Source organism: Lates calcarifer, linkage group LG21 (genome assembly GCF_001640805.2).
Source record: "Lates calcarifer isolate ASB-BC8 linkage group LG21, TLL_Latcal_v3, whole genome shotgun sequence".
NCBI lineage: Eukaryota > Metazoa > Chordata > Actinopteri > Centropomidae > Lates > Lates calcarifer.
In genome coordinates, this window is record NC_066853.1 from 13,368,458 (window position 1) to 13,381,014 (window position 12,557).

Sequence of the window (12,557 nt, forward strand, 5' to 3'; positions counted from 1 at the left end):
CTCAGTGTGGTAAATCCTCATCATGTAGTAGATCATGGATGGGGCTGGTCGCGGTGATGAAGCGGGACCTACAGTACCTCCACCCGAAGTTCCCGGGGATGCTGATAATCTTCTCCTCCGTCGCCCACAGGCGCAGGTGATGGACTGTTAAATAAATCTAGTAAAAAGTATATTTGAGACCCTTATACAGACCCCTTCCACCATGAGGCTGGCCAAGTCCTTTCTTCAGGTAGGCGCAAGTAAACTGGTTTCCTTTATAGCCTCTGTGGGTGGAGCTGCAGGCAGCAGCACCAGTGTCTTACCATCAATGAAAGTTTGTTACTAATAATTGTGATTAATGGAACTACACCATTTAATTTTCTATTACTACAAAAGAATGAAATAAAAAAGTGCAACAATTACAAAGTAAATAAAATAAAATTTAAATGCGTTTAAGTTGTGCTGATTATTATTAATCTACAGTAATTTATACTTGTCTCCATACTGTATGTTTATTAATTTATCTTTTGACATCATTGCTTAAAATTTTCAGTAAATGACTAAATTCAAAACTCTTGTAAAATGTAGTCTTTCAAAATCTTTAAAAGTTTGACGAGGCACCCAACATTTCTATGGGGGGAAGTTTTGGTTTTTACAACCCTCCGTGATTCTTTAACGCATCGCCGTGTGCGCATGCGCCTCGACTATAAGAATGACGTCAGACGCCGACATTGGCACACCATGGCGAGCTCAGCTCGGTGTCGGAGGCGTCATGGCGGGGTCGAAATTTAAAACCCCGGAGACTCGACAGGGGAAACTGCCCTTGTCTGCAAAAGTTTCTGAAAGTTAAGAGACACCGGGACGATCGCGTCCAATAACAGGAGGAGCTCGGAAACGTATTCAGAAAGGTAAGCGATGCCTCTAATTTAGCCGCGAGTTAGCTTGGCGTTAATGTCATTACCGGCAGGTGTGTCGGCGCGTTCGGAAAGTTTATAAAGTATTGTTTGTTTAGAGTAAGATGTTTAACTTTACTGCGCTGTGGGAATGCAGGCTTTTGCGGCATGTTCCCTTCTGTTTTTATTAGGCGCCTATATTTAAATACAAATTCACAGGTTTTAAAAAATAAAAAGCCGGAGTGGTGTGTGGTCGCTCAGAGGGACACGAATTTAACCCGCAATGCTGGAAACCTTTTATCAGTTATGAACGGATTAAATTCAGAGAGAGAAAATGCATTTGGATAAACATTGTGGGCCTATTTCAACTGCTCAAGCGGAATGCGACAGGCCTCGCGGCCTTGAGCGAGCGCACCGTAGTAAATGCATTATGGCCAACAGAAGGTGAAGATAAACTGTTTTATTTGTTTAGCCTGTTTATTTATTCATTATAGGTGAATATAAACGGTAAGGGTCTGTTGGTTAATTTATTCAATCGTGTTATTAATTTCGCAACTCTGTAACACCTGTGGCAATCAAACAAATGGAAAGAGGCCTACACAGGTGGGATTGAGCATTTGCGCCGCACCCGCCACCAAACAGCTGCTGCATTGTAATTCACCTGAACATTTGTGCTCTACTAAAGTGCTTTGTCTGACATTACTACTGCATATACTACAGAGCAGCCTTTATATTACAGAGTAAAATCCTTTTTAACCAGAAACATTGTTATATATCCCTACCAGACTCTACTAACAAACAGCGATTTTTCAAGCATAATGCAGAGCTGGATAACCACTGCCTCCGTCTTTTTGTGTTGTGGTGTGATTTAAATAAAAGTAGGTCTAACACACAATAACACAAACTAACTCATCTGATATTGGTATTTTAGCAACTCCATCTTCTGTGAGCTAAATTTCCTGTTTTAGAGTAAGCATAATCCTGCTATTGGGTTTTCATTTTCTCTAGCACTTAATTTGCTCCTGTTGATGAAACTACCAGTGTAACTGGCACTATAAAATGACACTCTTTTAAGATGTCTATTTTCTTTGTAAGAACTCTTTGGGCAACTGAGTAATTTGAATAATATTCCCACCTGTTTGTGCCTATTTTCTCACCTCTCCAAAATACCACACAGACACCAAAGTGAATTTAAAGGTTGGAAAATTACTTTTTTTTTAATTATTTTTTTTTTATATAAAAACAGAACAATGCCCTCCTGTAAGGTGTGGGGAAAAAGATGCCAGGAGAATGTCATCCTTTAAAACTCACCCAGAAAGGTAAGAAAATAAAATTTTCCAAAATTTCAATATAGCTGAAATGTTATTTTATCTTTGACTTATCTTTGTTTTAAGTTCAAACAAAAACAAAGTGCAGGGAATTCCCAGGGTTAGTAGCATCTCTTATAAAGTTAAGTGAAATTTTAAATAAATAAATAGCTCCCTGAAGTTTTATAAAGTAAACAAAGTTAAATAAAATTTGTACAGAAGTATGAGTCTCAAATCAATTAGTAGTCCCAATTGAGCAGCACCAGACTGTGGTGCAAAAAGCAGAATTGTTCAGTCAATCAGATGGTGCTGTGGGTGGGACAATACTGGAGACAGTAGTGACTACAGACAGAGAGGCGTTGCTACATCATAGCCAAAATAACCCACTTTTAAATTGATCTCTTATCAGCCGTCGGATAAAAAAAAAGGCTGATGCTGATATGCGTCAAAATGCAGAATATCGGTGTTGATAATCGGCCCCGACCAATAATCTGTCTATCCATATAACACAGATACTAAAGTGAATTTAAAGGCTAGGTAATTGTTGGTGGTTTGAGACTTATTCTAACTGCTTTTTTTTTTTTTTTCTTTCCACAGGTAGATCTACGAACCAGTAAGACAAATTTTTCTATTTATTGTTTGTGGTTTTGGATGGCCGCCGAGCCGCTTTCTCACAAACATGCACACATGCACTCACACTGACTTTTACATTCTACCCCCTCTCTCTCTCTGCTGTGTATTGAAGGTGGATTGTCATGGCTGCAGTGTCACGAATGTTTGTCTGAGACTGAAATGTTTTTTTTCTGTATGATTTGTGTATTTGCTTGGCTGCCATGCCATGACTGTGCTTTGTGCTATGCTACTCTGAAATTTTCTTTTGACAACATGACCGTCCGTCTAGCCAATATAGTCTTCGCATCCAATTTGACCATGGCCACCCAATTGTTCACCGGTTCGTCTAAAATGGCCACCCTCTTTGTTTGTCTCTCTTTGTTTCTCTATTTCCCTTTCTTTTTTCCTCTCTTGAGCAGATAGCTGACCTTTTAATTGTGTTGGGAGGGATGGCCTCCCACTACAATTAGAGCATTTAGCAGTCTTTTTGATGTTTGGATAGTGAGGTTATTTAGAAGATTGCAGAATGATTGGAAGCTGCAGTTTTTTTTTGGGGGGGGGGGCTTAAATAGGTATTAGGAAAAGTCTGGTTCTGGTTTTAGTGAATTTTTGTTTGGAACTGCAGAGCTAGTGATGGTGTGATCAGGAATAGTAAGATGTTTGGTCAGGCCTGGACTGATGCAGTGCAAAATCTGAGGCTCTCTCAGGGCTCTAGTGAGGATCACACAGGTTTTATGTTCACTCAGGGCAGATGATTCACTGGTCCTTGAATTTGAATTTCTATTGGCATGAGTATATGCAAGGCAGGGGAGGTTTTTGTGTGCAATGATTTGGTGGAGCTGTAGTAAATGATAGGAGTGTAAAGGTTGTGTTACAATTCAGAAGTCTCTAATTTGGCCTGTTGGCTATGTAATGAAGGTGCTTTGTCTTAGCTGTTATGACTATATGTCTAAGTTTTGATGAATATTTGTGCACTAACATTTTCTTTGTAGGTAAATCTACAATTGGTGAGTACCTTATTTTTATATATATCTATATATATGTTCTTAGGTGGCTGCCATGCCTACTTATCTGTCTCTCTATAGTAGGGCTGAACAATTAATGTTATTGTAATCACATTTCATAATATTGAGCTGCAATTTTTGTTGCATATTGTTCAGTCTTACTCTAGATTTGTCATATTTTTGACCAATAAAATCCATTAGGGCTGTGTGTTTCTTTCAATGAATTGGGTTTTCTTGCCAAATGCATCACTGCACAAACGCATTTACACTGTCAAGGCTTATCATTAACACTATTTATTTAAAGTAGATAATACAAACCCATGAATTTACTGTTAAGGAGCAGTCCACGTGTTTGTCCGTGTTTGCGCATTCGTCCGTCCACCTTAGCTGCATTTCAGGCCGTGCATTCGTCACTTAGCTGCATTTCAGGCCGTGCATTCGTCGTCCAACTTGCATTTCAGGCCGTGCATTCGTCCGTCCAACTTAGCTGCATTTCAGGCCGTGCATTCGTCGTCCAACTTAGCTGCATTTCAGGCCGTGCATTCGTCCATCCAACTTAGCTGCATTTCAGGCCGTGCATTGTCAATTTGTCCATTGTTCGTTTTTTTTTTTTTTTTTTTTTTTTTTTTTTTTTTTTGGTTTGGCTGCCATGCCATAACTAACTACTTTCCCTTTCAGCCTTCATCCTACAAAAGAGGATTGCGTCTTTGTTTGTTTTGTTTTTTATTATTTTTGGGCCGCCGTGCCATCTCTTCTCTATCCCTCACTGGTTTGTCTTGGCCGCCGTGCCCATCTACCGAGCTATCCCTTTCTCGTTTGTCCATCCAATATGAATGCCGGCCAGTCTACATAAAGCGCGGTTTGCGTCTTTGTTATTTTTTTTTTATTATTTTTGGGCGCCGTGCCATGTCTTCCCTATCCCTCACTGGTTTGTCTTGGCTGCCATGCCCATCTACCGATCTATCCCTTTCTCGTTGATCCATGCAACATCGCTGTCGGTCCGTTAAATTTTTGCTCCCGTTCGTCTGTCCTAATTTTCCAAACATCATATAGGTGATTATGATTAGACTGGTCATCTGAACATCATAGCTGTTTGGATGATCAATCTAATCCTTAAAAAAATCTATAAATCTCTGAATTATGATTAGACTGGTCATCTGAATATCATAGCTGTTTGGATGATCAATCTAATCCTTAAAAAATCTAATCTCATCTTAATTGTTTGTTGTGTGTGTGTCCCTTTGTAACTGTTACGCTGGTGATCTGAAATAATCAAACATTAGGTCAGAGCTGGGCTGTACTGCTGGTGTAAATTTAAGGTTAAGTCAGATAGCTCTCATCAGCTTGTTTTCAGTTGTGTATTTGTGCTTTGTCTTGGCTGCTGTACCTTGAAGCCTAAACTCTTTGTTTTTCCAACTTTTTGATGGCCACCATGTCATCACTTGTAGCAGCATCTGTCTGCTTCTGTGTTTCCCTTTTGTGCGCGTTGCCAAAACTAACCAAATTTTATTTTAGCTTTCATCCATACTTAATGCACAAGAGCGTCTTTGTTTGTTTTTTTTTATTATTTTTGGGCCGCCGTGCCATCTCTTCTCTATCCCTCACTGGTTTGTCTTGGCCGCCGTGCCCATCTACCGATCTATCCTTTCTCGTTCATCCATCCAACATGGCTGCACACCCAAGATGATGTCCTTCCAGGATTTACAATTATCCGTTTGTTTACCCGTTATTTAGTATAATCGGTTTCGTTTTTTTCCCTGATGAATCTACAAGTAAGTCCCATTTTTGTTTAATTATGGCCGCCGCGCCACCCCTTTCTTTCCTCTGTCTCTCACATGAACACGCACGCACACTGATACTTACACACTCTATCCACTATCTTTTTCCAATTATCCTGTTGTGTATTGAAGGCCGCCGCGCCTGACACAAACACGCACACATGCACGCACACTGATAATTACACTTTTCTGTCTTGTGTGTTGGTCTGTCTCTGTTTGTGTCTGACGGACTGACATTCAAATTAGCTTTAGCAGACTGTGACTGTCTGTTTTGTGTGTTGGTGTTTGTCTGTCTTGTGTCTGACATTCAATTTAGCTTTATTTGACTGTCTGTCTGGCAAACTCACTGTCAGATTAGCTTTATTGGACAGCCGAACTTCAGATTGACTTGATTAGACTCACTGACTTTGTCTGTGTGTAACCAACTGACTGATGGTCAGATTAGCTTTGTTGGACGTACTAATGGACTGTGACGAACTGACTAATCAGAAACCTATATTAAAATATCAAAATTAACATTGACATATTTGGCAATGAATTCAAAATATGTAAATAGCAATCCTATAATATTATAAATGGCTTTGAATAGCAATTATGGTCACTTGAACTCGTGCCCATGCAGGACGGAAATGCCCAAAACATATGTAAGAAATTAGTCTTGGACCAACATGGCTTGTGCCATGACAATCTATTTTCATTTGTCTAATTGGCTTGTATCAGCATAGGTGCAACAATTTTCTCTTCCAGGTATATCTACAAAAGTAAGTATCTTTATTTTCTAAGTGCTATACAAAAGCAACTGAGCTTGGTTGAGGTTCTTGAAGACCTTTCATCTGAAAGGCTTCTTCAGTTCTGTCCAGTTGCCTTTGTCTAGCACTTAGAAATTCCATGACCTGGATGGCTGACAATCCTAAAACAAGTAAGTATCTTTTTTTTTTTTTTAAACAATTTTGCCATATCTATGTTGTCTTGGCCACTCCTATCTTTTTGTTGGGTTTGTCTGTTTTTACCAGGCTATCTTTGTCCCTTTTCTGTCTCTTTGTCTTTGTTTGTCTTATCTTTGTCTGCCTGTCTTGGTCTCTGTATGTCTCACGTTTTTTTCTCTCCTTTTCTCTTTGTCTCTGTCCCGATGAAGCCTTAGCATTATGTACTAACTAAACTTTAGGGTCCTGTATGCAGCTGATAAGAATATAAAGTCAGGCATTTTGATAGTCAGGGGCTGTCTCTGATCACTGGGGGAAATTGAGGATTGCTTATTAGTTTCTTCTCTTGGCTTACTATGTACGCTGACAGTTAGGTGATGGCCATCTTAGATCACTTATCACTCATATTTGGTAAATGCTTTTAATTTGTTGTTGATAATTACTCTCATTGCTCATGCTTGCTATGATTTGCACAGTGTAGTAGCTGTTTGTCAAACAAATCATTGCCAGCTCCATAAGTGGGGTTTTACTAGGTTCCATTGTTCAGTCTTCTGCTAGTGCAGGTACATGGTGTAAGTTGATTTAGTTAGAATTTTATTCACTACTATCAGTATAGTTGTGTTGACAGTCATCACTACCCAAATTTTGATACCAAATTTTTTTTTATTACACTTAAATGGATTTTGAAATTAAAGGCTGTCTTGTTTTGCTCTGCCAAGGTTAATTCCAACTAGAGACCCAAGTAGAACCTTTTCAGTTGAAGTAGGTCTGGCGTCGTTCAGTTTGGTATCCGTATTTATATCCATGACATTGGGAGGCCTCCCAGCAGGGGGATTTTATCCTACCCCTGCAAAGCTAGACTACGATCACATCAATCGCTGACAAGATGCACTGCGGTGTCAATGGACACAGGATAAATTGGGCAGTTTCATAAGTACGTGGGATTGTCCTTTTTATTGCTTAGTAGATAGTTGCTCGATAGTAATGCGTTCAGGCTCTCTGGGAAGGGAGTAAACTTGGCAGAGAGAGACAACTCGGATACCTCTGATAGTTAGAAGCTTCTGGACACCTGATTTGAGTATATTTACTTAATTTTTAATCTACTGGTGATGAGGTTGACAGCAATGATGGCCATGAAAACCAGACTAATGTATCAAGTGCACCACTTGTCATATTTTACAATTTGTTCCTATTTTGTTACCTGGTATTGACATTCTTGAATTGGAAACTGTGGGCTGAATTCCAGAGAAGGTGTTGGTGTTTTCTTGTGGCAAACACATAGGATAGAATTAGAACTTAAAGAGTTTGTCTGTAATTAGGGAGAGCACTTGTGGTAGATTAAGTATTGCCATTGTTGTTAATGTGGGAGGAGATACTTACAGGAGACAGCTGTAGTGTTAAATGAGCGATAGCTTGTATGAAGTGAGATTTCTATTGTGGAAGATTTGTTTCTATGATTTCTTTTGTCCCTTTTACTGTAACTTTGTCACTTGGATAGTGAAAACCTTGTACTCATCAGTATAGTGTTAGATTCTTTTGTCTTTACTTGACCAATTTGTCTATCATTGTCTTTCTGCAGATCCAAGACACGTGGCTAGTAACCTGCTACGATGGCGAAGTGGGATTTGGTGCGTCTGAACTACATGTTGGATGGTTGGGTGGTATCTGAAACTCTCCTCCCCCTCTCACCTTTCCAACATCAGCTAACAGGTATCTGTGTTACCAATTGTCTGTAACCTTCCAGAATTGACAATCTGATGGACACACTTCATGCCATAATTGGCCAGCTTGGAGAGTCATTCCAGATAAGGCTTAGCCCAGTGTCCTGGTTTGTTGCACAGGATGCAGCGATCATCTGGTTGTCTAGACAACATTCCCCCTCACTCCTGATTCTGTATCCACCCTAAAGTCTCTCTGTCTGCATTAATTCTTGTTTGGCTGCACATAAACAATCTCACTTCATTGTACTCAGGTCTCCTTTTCCTCTTCATCTGGCTTTTCAACATTCACAGCCGCTCTTGTCACATCTGCAAAAGGGGTAGTTTCCAAATTTGGCATTATTGTTTTTACATGTTTGGTAGGATACAGCAGTAGACCACTGACAAAGCAGTCAATTTGAGGTGCCTGATTCTGAGATCTTAAGTTCTGTCCTGACAGAATTATCAACATTTAGTGCAAACTTTTACACATTTTCTCCATTTTTGGCAATCACGAGGAATGAGCTAGGACATCTTAACACTACAGAGAACAAGGTAAACAGAGTCGACTCATATCACATAAGAAGGAAAGGCTTTTCTCCTTCCCCTCCTTCTCTGTATGTGAGGAAGTCTGTGCTGTGAGTAAAATTATTGTAAATTTAGACCTTGTTGCTGATTCTGTCCTAAAGCTGTACTTGTAATGGAGGGCAACTTGGAGGTATTTTAGAAATTTGGGGGGAAAAAAAAAAAAAAAAATCTAGCCTTATGAGTAAGCGTATAGACTACAGACTCCTACTGGGTTGTGTGCTGTGGTTGTGCAGTTTTCAAAACCAGACAAGGATCCCTCTGGTTTTTTGAATCAGCTGGCCATGGTATGCTATTATGAGCTTACTCCAAGACACATTTTACAATTGGACATAACTTTAGCAAGAAAGCAAGCATGTTTAACATTACCACTTGGGGATGGTGGGAGTCTGAAGAATTTGGGTGTATCAGGGTCTGGCATTTCAAATTGTCTGCTTTGTCAGTGGTCTACAGTGACATCTTGCCAAACACGTGAAAACAATGCCAAGTTAGGAAACTGCTCTCCTTGCAGATGTGACAACAGCAGCAGCTGAATGTTGGAAAGCTGCATGATGAGAAAAGGAGACCTGGGGAAAATGCAGTGGGATTGTTTGATGTGCAGCCAAATGAGAGTTGATGTAGAGAGAGGAACTTTGGGGAGGCTGCAGAATTGGAAGCTGAGGGGTAACTTTGTCTAGACAGCTAGGTGATAGCTGTTTCCTGTGTAGCAAATCAAGACATTGGATTAAGCTTTGTCCTGAATGACTCTCTGAGCTGGCCAGTCACGACGTGACGCATGTCACTCAGATTGTCGATTCTGGAAAGCTACAGGTCATGGGCAACACAGGCACCTGTTAGCTGATGTTGGAAAGGTGTGGGCGGGAGGGACTTTCAGATGCTATCCAGCCATCCAGCATGTAGTTCAGATGTGTCAAGTCCTGCTTAGTCATCTTAGCAGGTTGCCAGCTCTGTGTTGTGGGCCTGTAGACAGACATGTTGAATTATAAATTTAAATAGTCAAACAAAAGGTGAAATCAAGGATTAAACATTACATTTTTTTGTCATCCAAGTGACAAACCTAGATGTACTGAGGTTAAGGGCATCTAGATTCAGGAGCCAGGTCATGTCACTTGTAAAACCAGCTATATATTGTAATCTTAAGTATTTGGCCCAGCATGACCCACAGAGTTTGTTTGTAATTAGAGCCAGGTGCTGCAGGGAGAGCACTTGTGGTATATTAAGTATTGCCATTGTTGTTAATGTGGGAGGAGATACTTACAGGAGACAGCTGTAGTGTTAAATGAGCGATAGCTTGTATGAAGTGAGATTTCTATTGTGGAAGATTTGTTTCTATGATTTCTTTTGTCCCTTTTACTGTAACTTTGTCACTTGGATAGTGAAAACCTTGTACTCATCAGTATAGTGTTAGATTCTTTTGTCTTTACTTGACCAATTTGTCTATCATTGTCTTTCTGCAGATCCAAGACACGTGGCTAGTAACCTGCTACGATGGCGAAGTGGGATTTGGTGCGTCTGAACTACATGTTGGATGGTTGGGTGGTATCTGAAACTCTCCTCCCCCTCTCACCTTTCCAACATCAGCTAACAGGTATCTGTGTTACCAATTGTCTGTAACCTTCCAGAATTGACAATCTGATGGACACACTTCATGCCATAATTGGCCAGCTTGGAGAGTCATTCCAGATAAGGCTTAGCCCAGTGTCCTGGTTTGTTGCACAGGATGCAGCGATCATCTGGTTGTCTAGACAACATTCCCCCTCACTCCTGATTCTGTATCCACCCTAAAGTCTCTCTGTCTGCATTAATTCTTGTTTGGCTGCACATAAACAATCTCACTTCATTGTACTCAGGTCTCCTTTTCCTCTTCATCTGGCTTTTCAACATACACAGCCGCTCTTGTCACGTCTGCAAAAGGGGTAGTTTCCAAATTTGGCATTATTGTTTTTACATGTTTGGTAGGATACAGCAGTAGACCACTGACAAAGCAGTCAATTTGAGGTGCCTGATTCTGAGATCTTAAGTTCTGTCCTGACAGAATTATCAACATTTAGTGCAAACTTTTACACATTTTCTCCATTTTTGGCAATCACGAGGAATGAGCTAGGACATCTTAACACTACAGAGAACAAGGTAAACAGAGTCGACTCATATCACATAAGAAGGAAAGGCTTTTCTCCTTCCCCTCCTTCTCTGTATGTGAGGAAGTCTGTGCTGTGAGTAAAATTATTGTAAATTTAGACCTTGTTGCTGATTCTGTCCTAAAGCTGTACTTGTAATGGATGGGCAACTTGGAGGTATTTTAGAAATTTGGGGGAAAAAAAAAAAAAAAAATCTAGCCTTATGAGTAAGCGTATAGACTACAGACTCCTACTGGGTTGTGTGCTGTGGTTGTGCAGTTTTCAAAACCAGACAAGGATCCCTCTGGTTTTTTGAATCAGCTGGCCATGGTATGCTATTATGAGCTTACTCCAAGACACATTTTACAATTGGACATAACTTTAGCAAGAAAGCAAGCATGTTTAACATTACCACTTGGGGATGGTGGGAGTCTGAAGAATTTGGGTGTATCAGGGTCTGGCATTTCAAATTGTCTGCTTTGTCAGTGGTCTACAGTGACATCTTGCCAAACACGTGAAAACAATGCCAAGTTAGGAAACTGCTCTCCTTGCAGATGTGACAACAGCAGCAGCTGAATGTTGGAAAGCTGCATGATGAGAAAAGGAGACCTGGGGAAAATGCAGTGGGATTGTTTGATGTGCAGCCAAATGAGAGTTGATGTAGAGAGAGGAACTTTGGGGAGGCTGCAGAATTGGAAGCTGAGGGGTAACTTTGTCTAGACAGCTAGGTGATAGCTGTTTCCTGTGTAGCAAATCAAGACATTGGATTAAGCTTTGTCCTGAATGACTCTCTGAGCTGGCCAGTCACGACGTGACGCATGTCACTCAGATTGTTGATTCTCGAAAGCTACAGGTCATGGGCAACACAGGCACCTGTTAGCTGATGTTGGAAAGGTGTGGGCGGGAGGGACTTTCAGATGCTATCCAGCCATCCAGCATGTAGTTCAGATGTGTCAAGTCCTGCTTAGTCATCTTAGCAGGTTGCCAGCTCTGTGTTGTGGTCCTGTAGACAGACATGTTGAATTATAAATTTAAATAGTCAAACAAAAGGTGAAATCAAGGATTAAACATTACATTTTTTTGTCATCCAAGTGACAAACCTAGATGTACTGAGGTTAAGGGCATCTAGATTCAGGAGCCAGGTCATGTCACATGTAAAACCAGCTATATTGTAATAGGGAGAGGACATTAGGGAGTTCTCTCCAGCATTATCAGGGAATTCCTGATACCAAAATCCCTTATGTAGCAAAATGGTCAGCTGTGGCACTCACACCCTTATTCAGTTCTGACAATTCAGCCCTGTCTCAAGTCCTGTCAATTTATATCAGACACCAATTGGAACCAATCTCTGAAGTAAGCTTCCTAATAAAAGATTTAATACTTGTGCTAAAAAGGCTGGCCTTATTCAGGCATTGTTAGATAAATTACAGGAACAAGAATGCATCTCATTGTAATGTTTTGGATGAATAGTTGGACTACGCCCAAGCCCTCTATGGTGACGGAGGTTGCAGTCAGTTCAGCAGTTTCCTGCGACCCCAGAAAAATCAGTGAGGGAGCCTTGGAAGAAGTTGTCCTGGACTGGAAGAAGAGGAAGACCAGGCTGTACCAAACCATTCTTGATGATGATGATGATGGTGTGTTTTCTCAGATACAGTATATTAT

The 12,557-nt window shown here is 40.5% G+C and overlaps 1 long non-coding RNA gene across 1 annotated transcript; it reads left to right on the top strand.

The window, feature by feature from the left end:
• The first annotated feature begins 738 nt into the window (after positions 1-738).
• Positions 739-3,194, top strand: LOC108900842 (uncharacterized). Its single transcript, XR_001963802.2, has 3 exons — positions 739-887; positions 2,119-2,191; positions 2,777-3,194. It is a non-coding gene; the product is annotated as an uncharacterized LOC108900842 (long non-coding RNA).
• The last annotated feature ends 9,363 nt before the right edge of the window (positions 3,195-12,557 follow it).